The sequence below is a fragment of the Hemiscyllium ocellatum genome, chromosome 4 (assembly GCF_020745735.1).
Source record: "Hemiscyllium ocellatum isolate sHemOce1 chromosome 4, sHemOce1.pat.X.cur, whole genome shotgun sequence".
Classification (NCBI taxonomy): Eukaryota; Metazoa; Chordata; class Chondrichthyes; order Orectolobiformes; family Hemiscylliidae; genus Hemiscyllium; species Hemiscyllium ocellatum.
In genome coordinates this window covers 94,749,006-94,763,218 of record NC_083404.1, presented here as the reverse complement: position 1 = coordinate 94,763,218, position 14,213 = coordinate 94,749,006, and positions in this window count along the sequence as shown.

Here is a 14,213-nt window from a genome sequence, read left to right as displayed (position 1 = left end):
TTGCACCCTAATCCAGCCTTAAACTAACGCTCACCCTAAATTCTGCCATATGGGCTGAATGGTCACTAGTATCACACACCAAAGCTTGCATCAATTGACTACTCCTTTCGAAAATGTCAAAGAAGGATAGTAAACAAAATGAAAAAAAGTGGCTGCAAGATCACATTATTTTCACTTGCTTTTGGAATAATTACTGGGGCTAACCCATAAAATATGGATCATATAATTTCACTGAGATATGTGTGCCCATATGGTGGCTTTCCATCAGGCAAATTGAAACTCTGAGGAGTACTGGACAACACTTTCAAACATTTTGATCTGAAAATGTTTGGGTTTTATGCAGCCAAATTTACACTGGTTATATTTGAAGCTCTCTGTCAGCAACATTAGTTCATCAATTTTCTAACTGCAATATACTTAATCCGGCTGTCGGCAGTGAATTTGTTTCTGCAACCAAAAAACTTGATTTATTTTTCTTGGCAGGTTTGCATTCCAGTCATGGATACAAAATGTTGCACGAAGCATAGACTGAAACCAATAGGTAAAGTTTGTTTGTTATCTCAAGACACCCAGCACAACAAGTCATTGATGTAATCAGAACAAACTCCAACTGATTTATCAAGTATATTCAATTTCATTATTCTTGATTTGAATGTCACTGCAAGGTTAGCATTTGCTGGCCATCCCTAATTTCCCTTGCGAATGTGGTGACAAGCCACCTTCTTGAAATATTATTGGATGACACTTGGTGTTAGGGAATGAGTTCCAGCATTTTCATTCAGTATCAGTGAAAGGATGGAGTCATAATTCCAAGTCAGGGTAGTGTGTATCTTTAAGAATAACTTGGTGCTTCTATCCATCTGCTGCTCTTGGCCTTTTAGGTGATAGAGATCACAGGTTTAGAAGGTGTTGTTCAAAGGAGTCTTGGCAGTTTGCTGCATGCATCTTGTATATGGTACAAGCTGCTGTGACTGTACATCAGTGGTGGAGAGAATGAATAATGAAAGTGGTTGATCAAGCAGCCTGCTTTGTCTTGGATGGTATCAAGCTTTTTGGCTCAGCTGCTCAATGACCTACTTTGATCCATGCTTTGCCATTAAGAGCAGATTCAATTCGATAATTTTTCCATAGTCCTTGGTTGAAATTTGTCTCTATGGTTTAAAATACTTATATTCTTGACCATTGAAGTGGTGGTTAATTTTAACTTAGCTAGCCTGGTGGAAAGCTTATAGGTCAGACCAGATGCTTGCCAAAGAAGGTTTTTAAACAAGAATCTTATGGCAATTGAAACCTTGAGAGGAAAATCGTTTTTTTTCTTCTTGCTGTAGAAAATCACTTTTTCATATTTTCACAATATCTTCTAATGTTTCTGCCACTGTCCACAATGATCAGATACAGGGAAAATTCTGACTTAAAATCAGATTCAGAGACATTTGAACAGGGTCTGGGAGTTGATGGTGTGGGAGGATGGGGGTGGGGAATGCAGGGAATAACCCGTCAGAAGTTGAAACTTATTGGCCAATTCCAACATTATTCTGTGTGTCAGAGCTCCAGTAGGGTCCAATAGGGTCCTGTCACACACCTTCATTCTCCAATGATTTAGAGAGCAGATGATTTTGCACAAGAGGCTCAGAGAACTTCACAGCGTCAATGCAATGTTTTACCATCTAGAAAATACTCTGCAGCAACTTACTCTGCAAAAAATCATTCCTATCTATAGTTGTCATGTTTAATAAATAAGCACTCATGACAGTTCCGGGGCAAATTTGATTTGCTTTTCGTTATTAACTGAGTCAATCCTTGTTGGTCATTCTGTTAAGTGGCGTCTCTAGAATTTGATTTTTTTGTCAAATTGCCAAGGTTATGAATTGCAGGGAATAAACCATCAGAAGTTGAAATTTCTGAGCAAATTCCTACATAAGTCTGTGAGTCAGGGCTCTAATAGGGTCCCATCACACATCTTCATTCTCTGATGATCTAAAGACCAGATGATTTTGCACAAAGAGGCTTTGAGAACCTCACAGGGTCAATGCAATGTTTATCATCTAGAAAATACTCAGCAGCAACTTGTCAAGCTTTCTTTGACATCAATTTCAAACTCCACATGTTCTACCACCTAGAAAGACAAGGGCAAGAGATGAGTGGGAAAATCACCATCCGATTCCCTCTAACCCATCCTCACCTGGAACTATAATCATCATTCCTTCATTATTGCTGGATCAAGATTCTGGAATGTCCTTCCTAATAGCACAGTGGCTGTTGGTATAACACAGACTGCAGCGGATCAAGAAGGCAATTTATCACTATATTCTCAAGGCCTATTATGGATGCTTTACAAATGCAGCCTTGCTAATGATACTTGCAATCCAAGAATGAACGAAAAATTGATGCTCACAAGCTTTCTCCTTGGATGGAGAAGGTATTAGAGCTGAATGGAACTCTGGGGAAACAGTCTCACGATAATTTGTTCGAGAGATAAAAATATTTTTTTTTACTCAGAAGCTGGGAACCTCAAATTCTCCAAAATGTGCTGTCACTCAGTCATTGAGTGTATTCCAGGCAAAGATATACAGAGTTTTGAACTCAAAGCTAATCCTGTAATTTGGGGATCAGGTAGAAAAATGGAGTTGAGATGAAATCCCAGCAGCAGCTCAACTATAATCTTTTTGAACAGCAGAGCAATCACGAGGTGCAGTATGGCTTATTCCTGTTTCTACTTCTTATTCCTCATGTTCAGTATTGTCACCAGTTGAGAAAGATGTCTAATTTGGTCTGACAAAGGCAAGGACAGAAATAGCACAGGGATCATCTGAAAAGCTTTACAGAAAACATGGAACAACATTTCCAAGGAAGAATGTATTGCTTAGTTATTTTGTAATAATCATTCCTATCTGTAATCATATCATGCTAAATAAATAAGCACTCATAACAGTTTTGGCAGAGGCAAATTTGATTTACTTTTCATAATTAATTGCATGAATCCTTTGTCAGTCTTTCGATTAAGTGTGCCTCTAGAATTTGATAATGTTGTGATATAGCCAAAGTTATTAATTGCACACTAGGATTGAGTTGTTAATTGTGGAGTTTATGGTTACTAAAGCAATGTATAAACAATAATCCATATATAATTAGTGTTACTCTGAAAATTGGTCTCATGCCCATTGATTCATGAAGCACAGCATTTGATTTGGCTGGAATTTTCATCGGAAAACTTTTTGTTCCATTCTGAAGAGCGGGGATGATATTATTATTACCAGGCAAAACAAAATTAATGAAAGCATTCAGAAAATGGTGTAATACAATTTCAAAATGGCAAATGGATCCAACATGCCAAGGTCAAATTCTTACTAAAGTAAAACAAAGATCTGCAGATGCTGAAACAAAAACAGAAAGTGCTGGAGAAACTCAGCAGATTTGGCAGCATCTGTGAAGACTCAGAACTCAGAGGCGAGGTCACTGGACTCAAATCATTAACTCTGCTTTGTCTCCACAGCTGCTGCCAGACCTGCTAAGTTTCTGCAGCAATTTCAGTTTTTGTATGAAATTATTTCGGTTTTCTTCTCATCTATATAATTTATTTTATTCCAAAGAGATAATTAGTTTTGTTAGAAGGGTAATCAGTAAGATATTGAATCCAAGATTGCATATCTATGGCTATGAAGTCTAGTCAGATGAGAGACAGTGGAGCAAAGCACTGTGGCAGGATGCATCTAATTGAAGGAGCCGTGATTGATGAATGATTGCATTAGGTAAACACAACTCAGATCTCAGCATAGTCATAATTCATGAGGTTCAAACCACATCCATTGTGGCAGAATAGACCAAACTTTGCACAAGTGAATAGTCAACATTCTGAAAGGAAATGACTCTCAAATGGGATATAAGCCAAGATGAATCTAAAACAAAGAACTGTGGATGCTAAAATCTGAAACACGTAAAAGCAGAAATTGCTGAAGAAACTCAGCAGGTCTGGCAGTAACTCTGTTTTCTGTCCACAGTTGATGTTTCAAGTCCAGTGCTCGTTCTTCAGAACACAGTTCTGAATTAATTCTGTTTTCTCTCCACAGATGCTGCCAGGTATGCTGAGCTTCTACAGCAATCTATGTTTTTGTGTATAATTACGTCTGACATTCTGAGCAGATTGTCCAACTCACACAAAGAGCAAGATATTCCCTTTGAACTACAAAACTGAGAATATTCTCAATGTTGATCTGCTTTAGTTTGGCTAGGATCGATATGAAGAGTTGTAAACCACAATCGCCAAATTTGAGCAACTACAAAAATTGCTAAAGTCCATCATCCAGGGATGGCTTGACATTACTAAAGAAGGTTCTGAAATGGTTTGTTCATTTTGACCATACAGAAATTATTTTGATATTTCACTAGTTATTTTCAAGGGCAAACAAGTCCTAATTCTAATGCATTCCATCAGGATATCATGTCCAAGTTATTTCAGTGATACGCTGATATTGAATCACCAGAAAGCTAGCATGTGAATCTCTATATTTGCCAGTGATAAATCAGGATGTTCAATGATTCATGAATGAAAATGAGGCACACCAAACATATCAACTCCAGCAGGGAAGGAAGCCTCTACATCGACACAATATTCCATTGACTCCTTGGACAAAACTAACAGAGCTGTTCACATTGCATGGGCAAGATTACATAGTTGTGATTGATTACTTCTCCAAATTTCCGTTGTTCAGTGACTTACCAACACAGTGGCCATAACATCACTGACACGATGACCGCAATTGTCAGTTTATTCAGTATTCTAAATTAGATAGTGTCTGGCAACAGAATATAGTTCATTGACAAACCAGTTCAAGAAATATGTACTAAGTGAACAATATCACATCATTCTTCTTGCGCATGCTCAAGCACTTTAGCCGCAGTTATGATACATATGATGAAATCAATGATCATTAAGTATCAAGGAACACAATAAGGCTCCTGCATCATATTGCTGCCTTTTTAATGCAATACAAAAGGAAAATAAATTACTATTCCCAGCACAACCTGTGTTCAGAAGACAAATGTGGGCAACTTTTCCCAGTAACCAATTGGCAAAACCGATATCACCCAATTGAAAGATGAAGTGCTGTTCCTCAGAGCTATGTTAACTCTCACTGGGATAGTGCAGCAGGCCAAGGACAAAGACATCAACATGAGAACAAGGGGGAAATTAAAATGATAAACTGTCCAAAGCCTGAGGTCATGCCTGTGGATTGAGTAGAGGTCATCTGCAAATTGAAAATCCTATGTGTGTTTATCTTGCCTGTAGAGTCACAGGTGAAGTTCCAACATATCCATCTGCTCTGAATGAACTCACTGGTGACTTCAAAGATTTCAACTTCTCCCTCATCTACTATTCCAGTGTTCAATTTTAGTATCTCCACTGTTTTATGAAGGTTGTGAACTTCATGAATGTCTACTTCATTCCATTGGTTGCTTCAATGACTTCATCAAATTTTCTCTCATGAGAACGTAAGAAATAGGAGAAGGAGTAAGCTATCTGCCCTCTGGAGCCTCAGCTACCATACAATAAGATCATGTCTGACCTTTTTTGTGGACTTAGCTCCATTTACGCACTTGCCTAATTCCTTTACTGTTCAAAACTGTACAGCCTGAACTGTTTCACTCAGCAAGGAATTCCACAGATTCACAACCCTTTGAGAGAAGAAGTTCCTCCTCAGCTCTGTCATAAATCTGCTCCTCCGTAATTTGAGGCTAAGCCCACTTATTCTAATTTCACCTGGTTGTGGAAACAACCTTTCTGCTTCTGTCTTATCTATTCCTTTCATAATTTCATATATTTCTATAAGATCCCCCTCATTCTTCTAAATTCCAATGAGTGTAGTCCCAATCTACTTAATCTCTTCACATAAATCAACCCTCTCAATTCCAGAGTCAGTATAGTGAAGCTTGTCTCCACACCCCACTGTGTCAATACATTCTTTCTCAAATATGGAGGCCAAAACTGCACGCAGTACTCCAGGTGTGGCCTTATCAGCATGCTATACAACTGCAGTAAATATCATTCCTTCAACAACTATCTGTTATATACAATTCCAAAATTTCCACTCTGTGAAGAAATAGGCTCTCTCTCCACCTTTGTTAGAAATAATCTGAAAAATCAATGATTTCTCATCATTACCATCCCAGTAAGGAGAAATAGTCTTTTCTTATTTATCCAAGCCTTTAATTATTTCAAGTGTCTTTTGAATTTTGAAGCATGCTTTGCTCCACAGAAAGTAATCCCAGTATCTCATACTGTACTCCTAACTATAGTTTCCTATCCCTGTCACGAGCAAATTCAAGGCACAAACTAGATGCAGGTAGATTGTAGGACTGAAAATGAATGTGGGAGGGAAGCATCCAATGTTAATGATAAGATTTGTGGGATTTAACGACTCCTTTTAACTTACACATCAATGATTGATGTTTGTGTTTTTGAGTTGAATCTATTGTGTCCAATTGCTGAAGGAGCTGTAAATTGATTGATTACTTTGATTTTTTTTGTGAAAAGCATTTTTTTTGCAAGCAGTACACAGTAAGAAAGGACATGTAGATCATAGTGTTAAAAAAACTTGGACAGAGTGAGGGATTTGTACAAACTTAAAATATAGGTTAGAAGGGTAGAACAGTTATAAGAAATGTTAGAGTTAAATCTATTGTAGGGAGCTGGCAAGGAGTTGCCAGGTGTTGGTGCCATCTTTAATTATCTGTGAGCTGGATGTGAGGCTTGGAATGGAATGATTAGTCCACCAAAAGCCAGAACATGGGATAATTTACAACCCCAAAGGTTGGGGGAATTCAAGTAAATAAAACTAATACATTAAGAAGTCAAGATTGCCATAATGACTTGAAACTATATTGCGGTTGCTTCATTGTCAAAGGCAAAATCTTAGGGTACCCTCATGAACAGCAAATACGTTACTTACATCAAGTATACTGCAGCGGTTCAAAAGGCAGCTCACCAACATCTTCTCAAAGATGATTAGGATGATCAATAAATGCCAGCCTTGCCAAAATACAAACACATCCTATGAATGAATTAAAAACAAAGCGAAGACTGATGTAAATCACAAAGTTGCAAAGAAATACTAATATACATTAGAATGTTCACCTTTATATATTTCTTCCTTTTTAATAATCCAGTTTTATTTTATAACTTTTACAACTTATTAGCAGACCAAAGATGAGATTGCCCAAGTGAGTATGTTAAAATCATAGAATCTCTACAGTGCAAAAAGAGGCCATTTGGCCCATCAAGTCCACTCTGACCCTAAGATGAGTATCCCACACAGACCCACTTACCCTGCCCACTACGCCTGCATGGGGTTTTTAACCATGACCATCTCTGGACTGTGGGAGGAACAAAGAGAGCTCTGTGCTCAGCAGCCTGAAGGAAGAAGGCTCAGTAACATCATCTCAGGCTGATATCATGAGGATCAGCAAATCCTTTTATGCCAGTCTGTATGACTTGAAGCCAACTGACAGAGCGGCCTCCCAGTCTTTCCTGTCCTCTAACACAGAGGTCTTAGACGACAGAACATGGGAGAGGCTGGACCAGCTGCTATCTCTGGATGAGCTGACCAAGGCCCTTGAGTCCTTCAAAAAGAACAAAACTCCCGGAAGCGACAGCTTACTGGTCGAGCTCTATTCCGCTCTGTGAGACTTGATTGGCCAGAGGTGTATGTCAGTATGCTTCTGGCAGGTACCATGAGCGAATCCATGAGGAATGGCATTATTACCCTCATCTACAAGCAGAAAGGGGGAGAGGGAGGAAATTAGAAATTGGAGACCAATCTCACTGTTAAATGTAGACTACAAAATCCTGGCCAAGGTCATTGCCAACCAGGTCAGGTCTGCTCTGGGATCGGTGATTCACCCTGAGTAAACCTGTGTTGTACCGGGCAGGAAGATCACTGAGAGTCTCGGACTCCTCAAGGATACGATCGCCTACGTGCAGGACAGGGGGGTGGACACCTGCCTCATCAGCCTGAACTAGGAGAAAGCCATGTCGCATACGTACATGAGAGATGTTCTCTCCAAAATGGGCTTTGCAGATGGAATCTGCAATTGGATCAGACTGCTCTACACCAACATTGTCAGTGCTGTCTCAATCAATGGGTGGGAATCAGATAGCTTCCTAGTCAGATCTGGAGTCAAGCAGGGCTGCCCTGTCTCCCCTGCCTTGTCTGTGTGTTGCATAGAGCCATTTGCCGAGGCCATCAGGAAGCATGCAAGCCTGAGAGGGGTGACTATTCCTGGCAGTCGGGCCTACAGGTTGAGGCCTCCCTGTACATGGATGACATCGCTGTTTTCTGCTCGGATCCGCTGTCCGTGCACAGACTCATGTGCATCTGTGACCAGTTCAAATGGGCCTCGGGGGCAAAGGTAAACTCAGGCAAGAGCGAGGCCATGCTCTTCGGGAACTGGGCCGACCAATCCTCTATCCCTTCACTGTCAGGACTGACCACCTGAAGGTGCTGGGTATTTGATTAAGGGGGGCTGGGGCATGCGCCAAGTCTTGGGAGAAGTGTATCAGCAAAGTGAGACAGAAACTGGGCAAATGAGAGCAACGGTTGCTCTCCATCGTGGATAAAAACCTGGTCATCAGGTGTGAGGCACTGTCATTGTTGTTATATGTGGCACAGGTCTGGCCTATTCCCAGAACCGGTGCCACAGCAGTTACCCGGGCCATTTTCCACTTTATGTGGAGATCAAAGATGGACCGGATCTGGAGGGACACAATGTATAAAGATCTGGGCAACAGGGGAAAAAACATGCCCAATGCCACCCCCACACTGTGTGGCTGCATCAAGCTGTGCGTGGATCCCCAGTACGCAAACACCAAGTGTCACTACGTACTGAGATTCTACCTGTCCCCGGTGTTGCGAAGGATGGGCCTGGCCTCGCTGCCGTGGAATGCTCCAAGTAGTTGGACCGTTCTGTATCACCTGTCCTTCATGGAGAAATTTATGAAAAAAAAACACCTTTGACCACAAGTCTATCAGGAAGTGGTCAGCGCCTAATGTCCTTGAAACTCTTTGGGAAAAGGCGAGGGCGGATCCTGTTGAGCAGTTCCCTGAGCAGACTGTCAAAGTCATTTGGCAGAATGCCTCATCGCCAGAACTTTCCAACAGGCACCAAGACATGGCTTGGCTGGTGGTGAGAAGGGCTCTGCTGGTGAGATCCTTCATGCACGCCCGGACTCTCTGCCGCACCGCATGCTGCCCTTGAAGCGGCTGCGGAAGGGACGAGACTGTCACACACCTCCTTCTGGAATGTGCCTATGCAAAGGAAGTCTGGATAAGAATGCAGTGATGTTGTTGAGGTTCGTCCTGAGCAGCGCCGTGACACGGGACTCCATGCTCCACGGTCTGTTCCTCGGGACGCTCACAGAGACGAACATCAACTGTGCCTGGAGCATCATCAACTCAGCCAAAGATGCTCTTTGGTCTGCCCGAAACCTGTTGGTCTTCCAGCTGAAAGAGTTGACCCCGACTGAGTGTTGCAGACTGGTACATTCCAAGGTCCAGGACTACGTGCTGAGGGGTATGCTGAAGCTTGGGGCAGCTGCCGCTGAGGCGCGGTCGGGAAAGACCACCGTGTAAGGTCTGCCCGCCTAAGAAGAACGGGGGCCCACTCAATAATTGGGCTCCGTTGACATCTCAGCTAAACATCTGGATGGTCAATATAATGACTCGTATATACAAACGATTCAGTCTGATCTGTGTGTGCAAAGAAATACAACATATACATATGAATGGCATCACCAATTGTATAGATATTAAAATATTTTTATGAATAAAGTTTTTTTTGAAAATAAAAAAAATCTCTGGACTGTGGGAGGAAACTGGAGCACCCAGAGGAAACCCACGCACAGGGAAAACATGCAAACTCCACACAGACAGTTGCTTAAGACTGAAATCAAACCCAGGTCTCTGGCACTGTGAGGCAGCAGTGATCACCGCTGTGCCAGCATGTGTCCGCCGATGAGTATAACAAGTTAATAAGCTCACGGGTGTGGAAGACGGAATGGCTTGCCTTCTTTATTCATCTGTCCCCTTGGTTGCTTGCAACAGGGTCAGCTTAAAAAGCAGCCTTGTGGCTGATCCCAGATCAAATTAATTTACGTCTTAAAACGAGCCAATTTAACTAGGTTTCCTTGAGTTAACTGAATAATTAGTTTATTAGATATGGTTGAATTACTTGATGGTAAATTACTCTTCTAACATTAAAACATCAGCTTCGCTGTGATTGAAATAATTTTAAATAAAGTACTCAGTGCAACAAGTTGAAACTTGTTTATTACGTGTTACAGGTTGAGAGTAAATTATTGCTTTGTCTCTCCACTAGGTGGCACAATCATATGGGTCTCCCTCCTAACATCCCATACTGGGAAGGCAAAAACAAAGGTGTCCAGTTTCATGAAAATGATCTGAAAAATTCCATTTCATAGTGCCCATTTCATAAGTTACACAAATTAACTTTAGGAAACTATTGCCGCTCATGATGTAAGGTAAACTTAACTACCTCTCTCCCAGATACGTCATAGTATCATTCACAGTCAAGAATATCCATTACTGTGTTTTTAAAAAAAAATCTTACTTCTGATTAAGCAATTTGTTCATGATTTGTGGTTTCGCACTTTCTACAACACAAACAACGCAACTTCAATGTATTATCATGCTTGGATTAAATTAGATTGACACACATTGGTGACGATACACGCGACAGCATAAATTGTCAATTAATTGGTTAACAACCAATTAAAGATTAAAATGCAAATTTATGCATGTTTACATTTTATACTAATTCTGTTCAAGTGTTAAAATATTGGAATGAATTAGCAAGAGCAAACCAAAATATATCAACAAAAGCTACTTCAGTTATTTTAATGCATTGTATAGCAATTTGTAGCCATTGTATAAAAAAACTTTTTCTTTCAGAGGGAGAAAATTAAGATTCTTAAATTAACATGTATTCCGTGCTGTGTATTTTAGACAACAGTACAATTATATAGTCTTATTCAGAACATACCTTACCTGAATGTGTGTTATTTTATTTTTAAGGTGCTAAGCCATGGTTCTATTCATGCTCTCAAATGGACATAAAAGATCCCACGATATTAATTTGAAGAAGGACGGGGACTAATGTATGCTATTTTGTCAATATTTATCCCTCAACTAATATCACTAAAAGATTATTAGGATTGTCAGTTGAGCTTACAGTGTGAAATACTTGTGCAGACTGTAAGCTACATATATTAATAACAAGGCCTTGTTCTTTGCAGGCAGAAAGGAAATGTTTGCCTACTGCACCAGTTTCAACCCAACAAGATATATTGCAAACATTTCCTTGTTAATTTCTTAGGGTAATACCTTGACCAAACAGAGTCAACCTGTCTGGTTTAAAATTTAAACAAAACCTTACAGATAACTGCCAATCATCATTAACTGATGCATTAGGCTCTTTTTGTCAATCAGTTCACATTCTTCCCTCATATAAATGTTGTTTTTCCCTTTAAGTTGGAATTCTTGTGAATTCTCCTGATGAGTAACAGATCTGAAGCTTTGATGAAATATTCTTTTTTCAGCTACACACCAAAATATTTAGTTATTAGTTAATTGCTGTTTTGGTAATAAAGTGTTTAGGCTATCCTGAGATTGTGAAATATAAATATATATTTCCATTGACAAATAATTATGATTTTTTTTATATATGTAGTTACGAAAACTAATCTCTTAGAAATAGACGGATGGAGTCTTGGAAAATAGCTCCTAAAAAGTCACATGACTTCTCTTGTGGATTTAACTGCAGCCAAATTCAGACAATCAGACTTTGTCGTTTTAAGAGGCAATCACAAAACGTCATTAAATGATTCATGGATTCCATGACTGTCCATTGAAACCTCAAAAAGTGTGAAGACTCAAAAGGTTCTGTCATGCTCATCACAAGAAATTCAGCACGCGGGTGGGGGTGGGGTAGGGGGTAGGGTGGGGTGGGGTGGGGGGGGTCCCGGATTTACAAATGTTAACTAATGACCTGCTCATGAATGAGAGCTCATATTAATATTAATTTTAAAGATTCAACATGTGAATATTTGTATTTAAAAACAGCTATTTTGTATTGTATTGCATTATGTTCCAATGTTGGAGGTGCAGAGGTGACCTTATAGAGGTTTATAAAATCATGAGAGGCATGGATAGGACAAATAGACAAGGTCTTTTCCCCGGCAGGGGCGGTGGGGTGGGATTCCAAAATTAGAGGCCATAGATTTAAAGTGAGAGGAGAAAGATTTAAAAGGATCCTAAGGGGCAACTTTTTCATGCAGAGGGTGGTACATGTATGGAATGAGCTGCCTGGGGAAGTGGTGGAAGCTGGAACAATTACAACATTTAAAAGACATCCATATCTCTTAGGAAGTGTTTGGAGGGATGTGGGCTAAATGCTGGCAAATGGACCAGATTTATTTAGAATATCTGGTCAAGTTGGACTGAAGGGTCTGTTTCCATGCTGTCTTTGACTCTAAACTGACTTATAAATGTACTCAGGAATGCAATCCATTTATAACCCGGGGACTGGCTGTAATTGACATTGGTTTGTGGAACAATGATTCATCAAAATTAAAATTTGCAGATATTTTATTTCATTGAGCTGAAACTAGCAAAAAAAGGGGGAAAGTCACCTGAACACCATGAGAAAGAAATCTTGAAACCACAAAGGCTATTTGTAACTGCTTGAGAGTCACAACACTGGGAAGGCGGAAGCTGTTTAGAGTCACTCCCTGCCCATTCTTCAAACACAGCGCCACCACACTAGCCAGTAACTATCCCCCTCCCCATGCCATCCAATCCCTCCATTTTGCTGTCATTCACCTATGACCCAGGTCTATCAACGGGTCTCTGCTGAATACATTAATGGTAGCTTCCATTACTCCCAATGGTACTGACAAGCAATGGACAGCTGGCCAATAAGTTTTGTGTTGTAGGATTTCTGGTCCATGGCCCAGAAGAGGTGGGGGAGGTGTGAAGTGATATTAATCAGAGGACTCTCGGCTCCTTAGCTAAGTAACCTGTTCATCTGCTGAACTAGCATCCAATCAGGTAAAAGATTATCCAGAATGACAGAGAATATCTTTTTATTTGTTCAAAGTCATATGGGTTTGTTTGACTAGGCCAGCATTTATTACTTGTCCCTAATTGCTCTGGAGAAGGTGGTGGTGAGCTGGTGTCCTTTGGGTACATACAGAGGCTGTTAGGAAGGCATTCCAGTATTTTAACCAAGTGAGAGTGAAGGATGAAGGTCTTATGCCCAAAAGTTTGACTCGCCTGCTCCTCAAATGCTGCCTGACCTGGTGTGCTTTTCCAGCATCACAATTTTCGACTCTGACTCTTCAGCATCTGCAGTCCTCACTTTTTCCTTCAAAGGATTATGGGGCAAGTGTGTGGAAATGGGGTTATTGTGGATGGACATTTTGGTCAGCATGGACCATATTGGGCCAAAGGGCCTGTTTCTGTGCTGTAGTACTGTATGTCTCTCTATTACTCTATGTTGATCAACTCATAAAATGCTTCAGTTATATACAGTTTGATTGTGTGTATTATCAAATGCTTTCAGTGTCATTGGTATAGCCCAACAGGGCCAACAAGCCTGCCCAAACAGGCCAAACCACAGCACAGAAGCTAGATTGAACTCAAAGGAACCTCAACTCAAAATGCCAATGTTCCATGGTTCTCCCAGTGAAGTCTTTGGTGAGGAGGCTGTATAAGATCTTCTGATTGCAGTGAAAGGTCAGTGAGCTGATGGTATGTGGGCTGCTGAGTGTTGTAGTTGCTTTTCTGTTTGATGTGTGAACCCAGGCAGATATGTGAAAGGCAGTACCGCTGTGGTACCAGTAATGCTATATTAGTATCTGCATTGAAGTGACAGGCATTGATTGCATTTCAGGCATCCATTGGGGATGCTTGGCATCCAACCTCTTGTGAGACAGTCCTCCGAAATGAAGGGCTTTTGCCCGAAACGTCGAATTTCCTGTTCCTTGGATGCTGCCTGACCTGCTGCACTTTAACCAGCAACACACTTTCAGCTCTGATCTCCGGCATCTGCAGACCTCACTTTTTACTCGTCCTCTGAAATGATCAACTTACAATGCTAACTCATTTCTTGCCTTTATTAATTTTTTAGTTACTCTTATT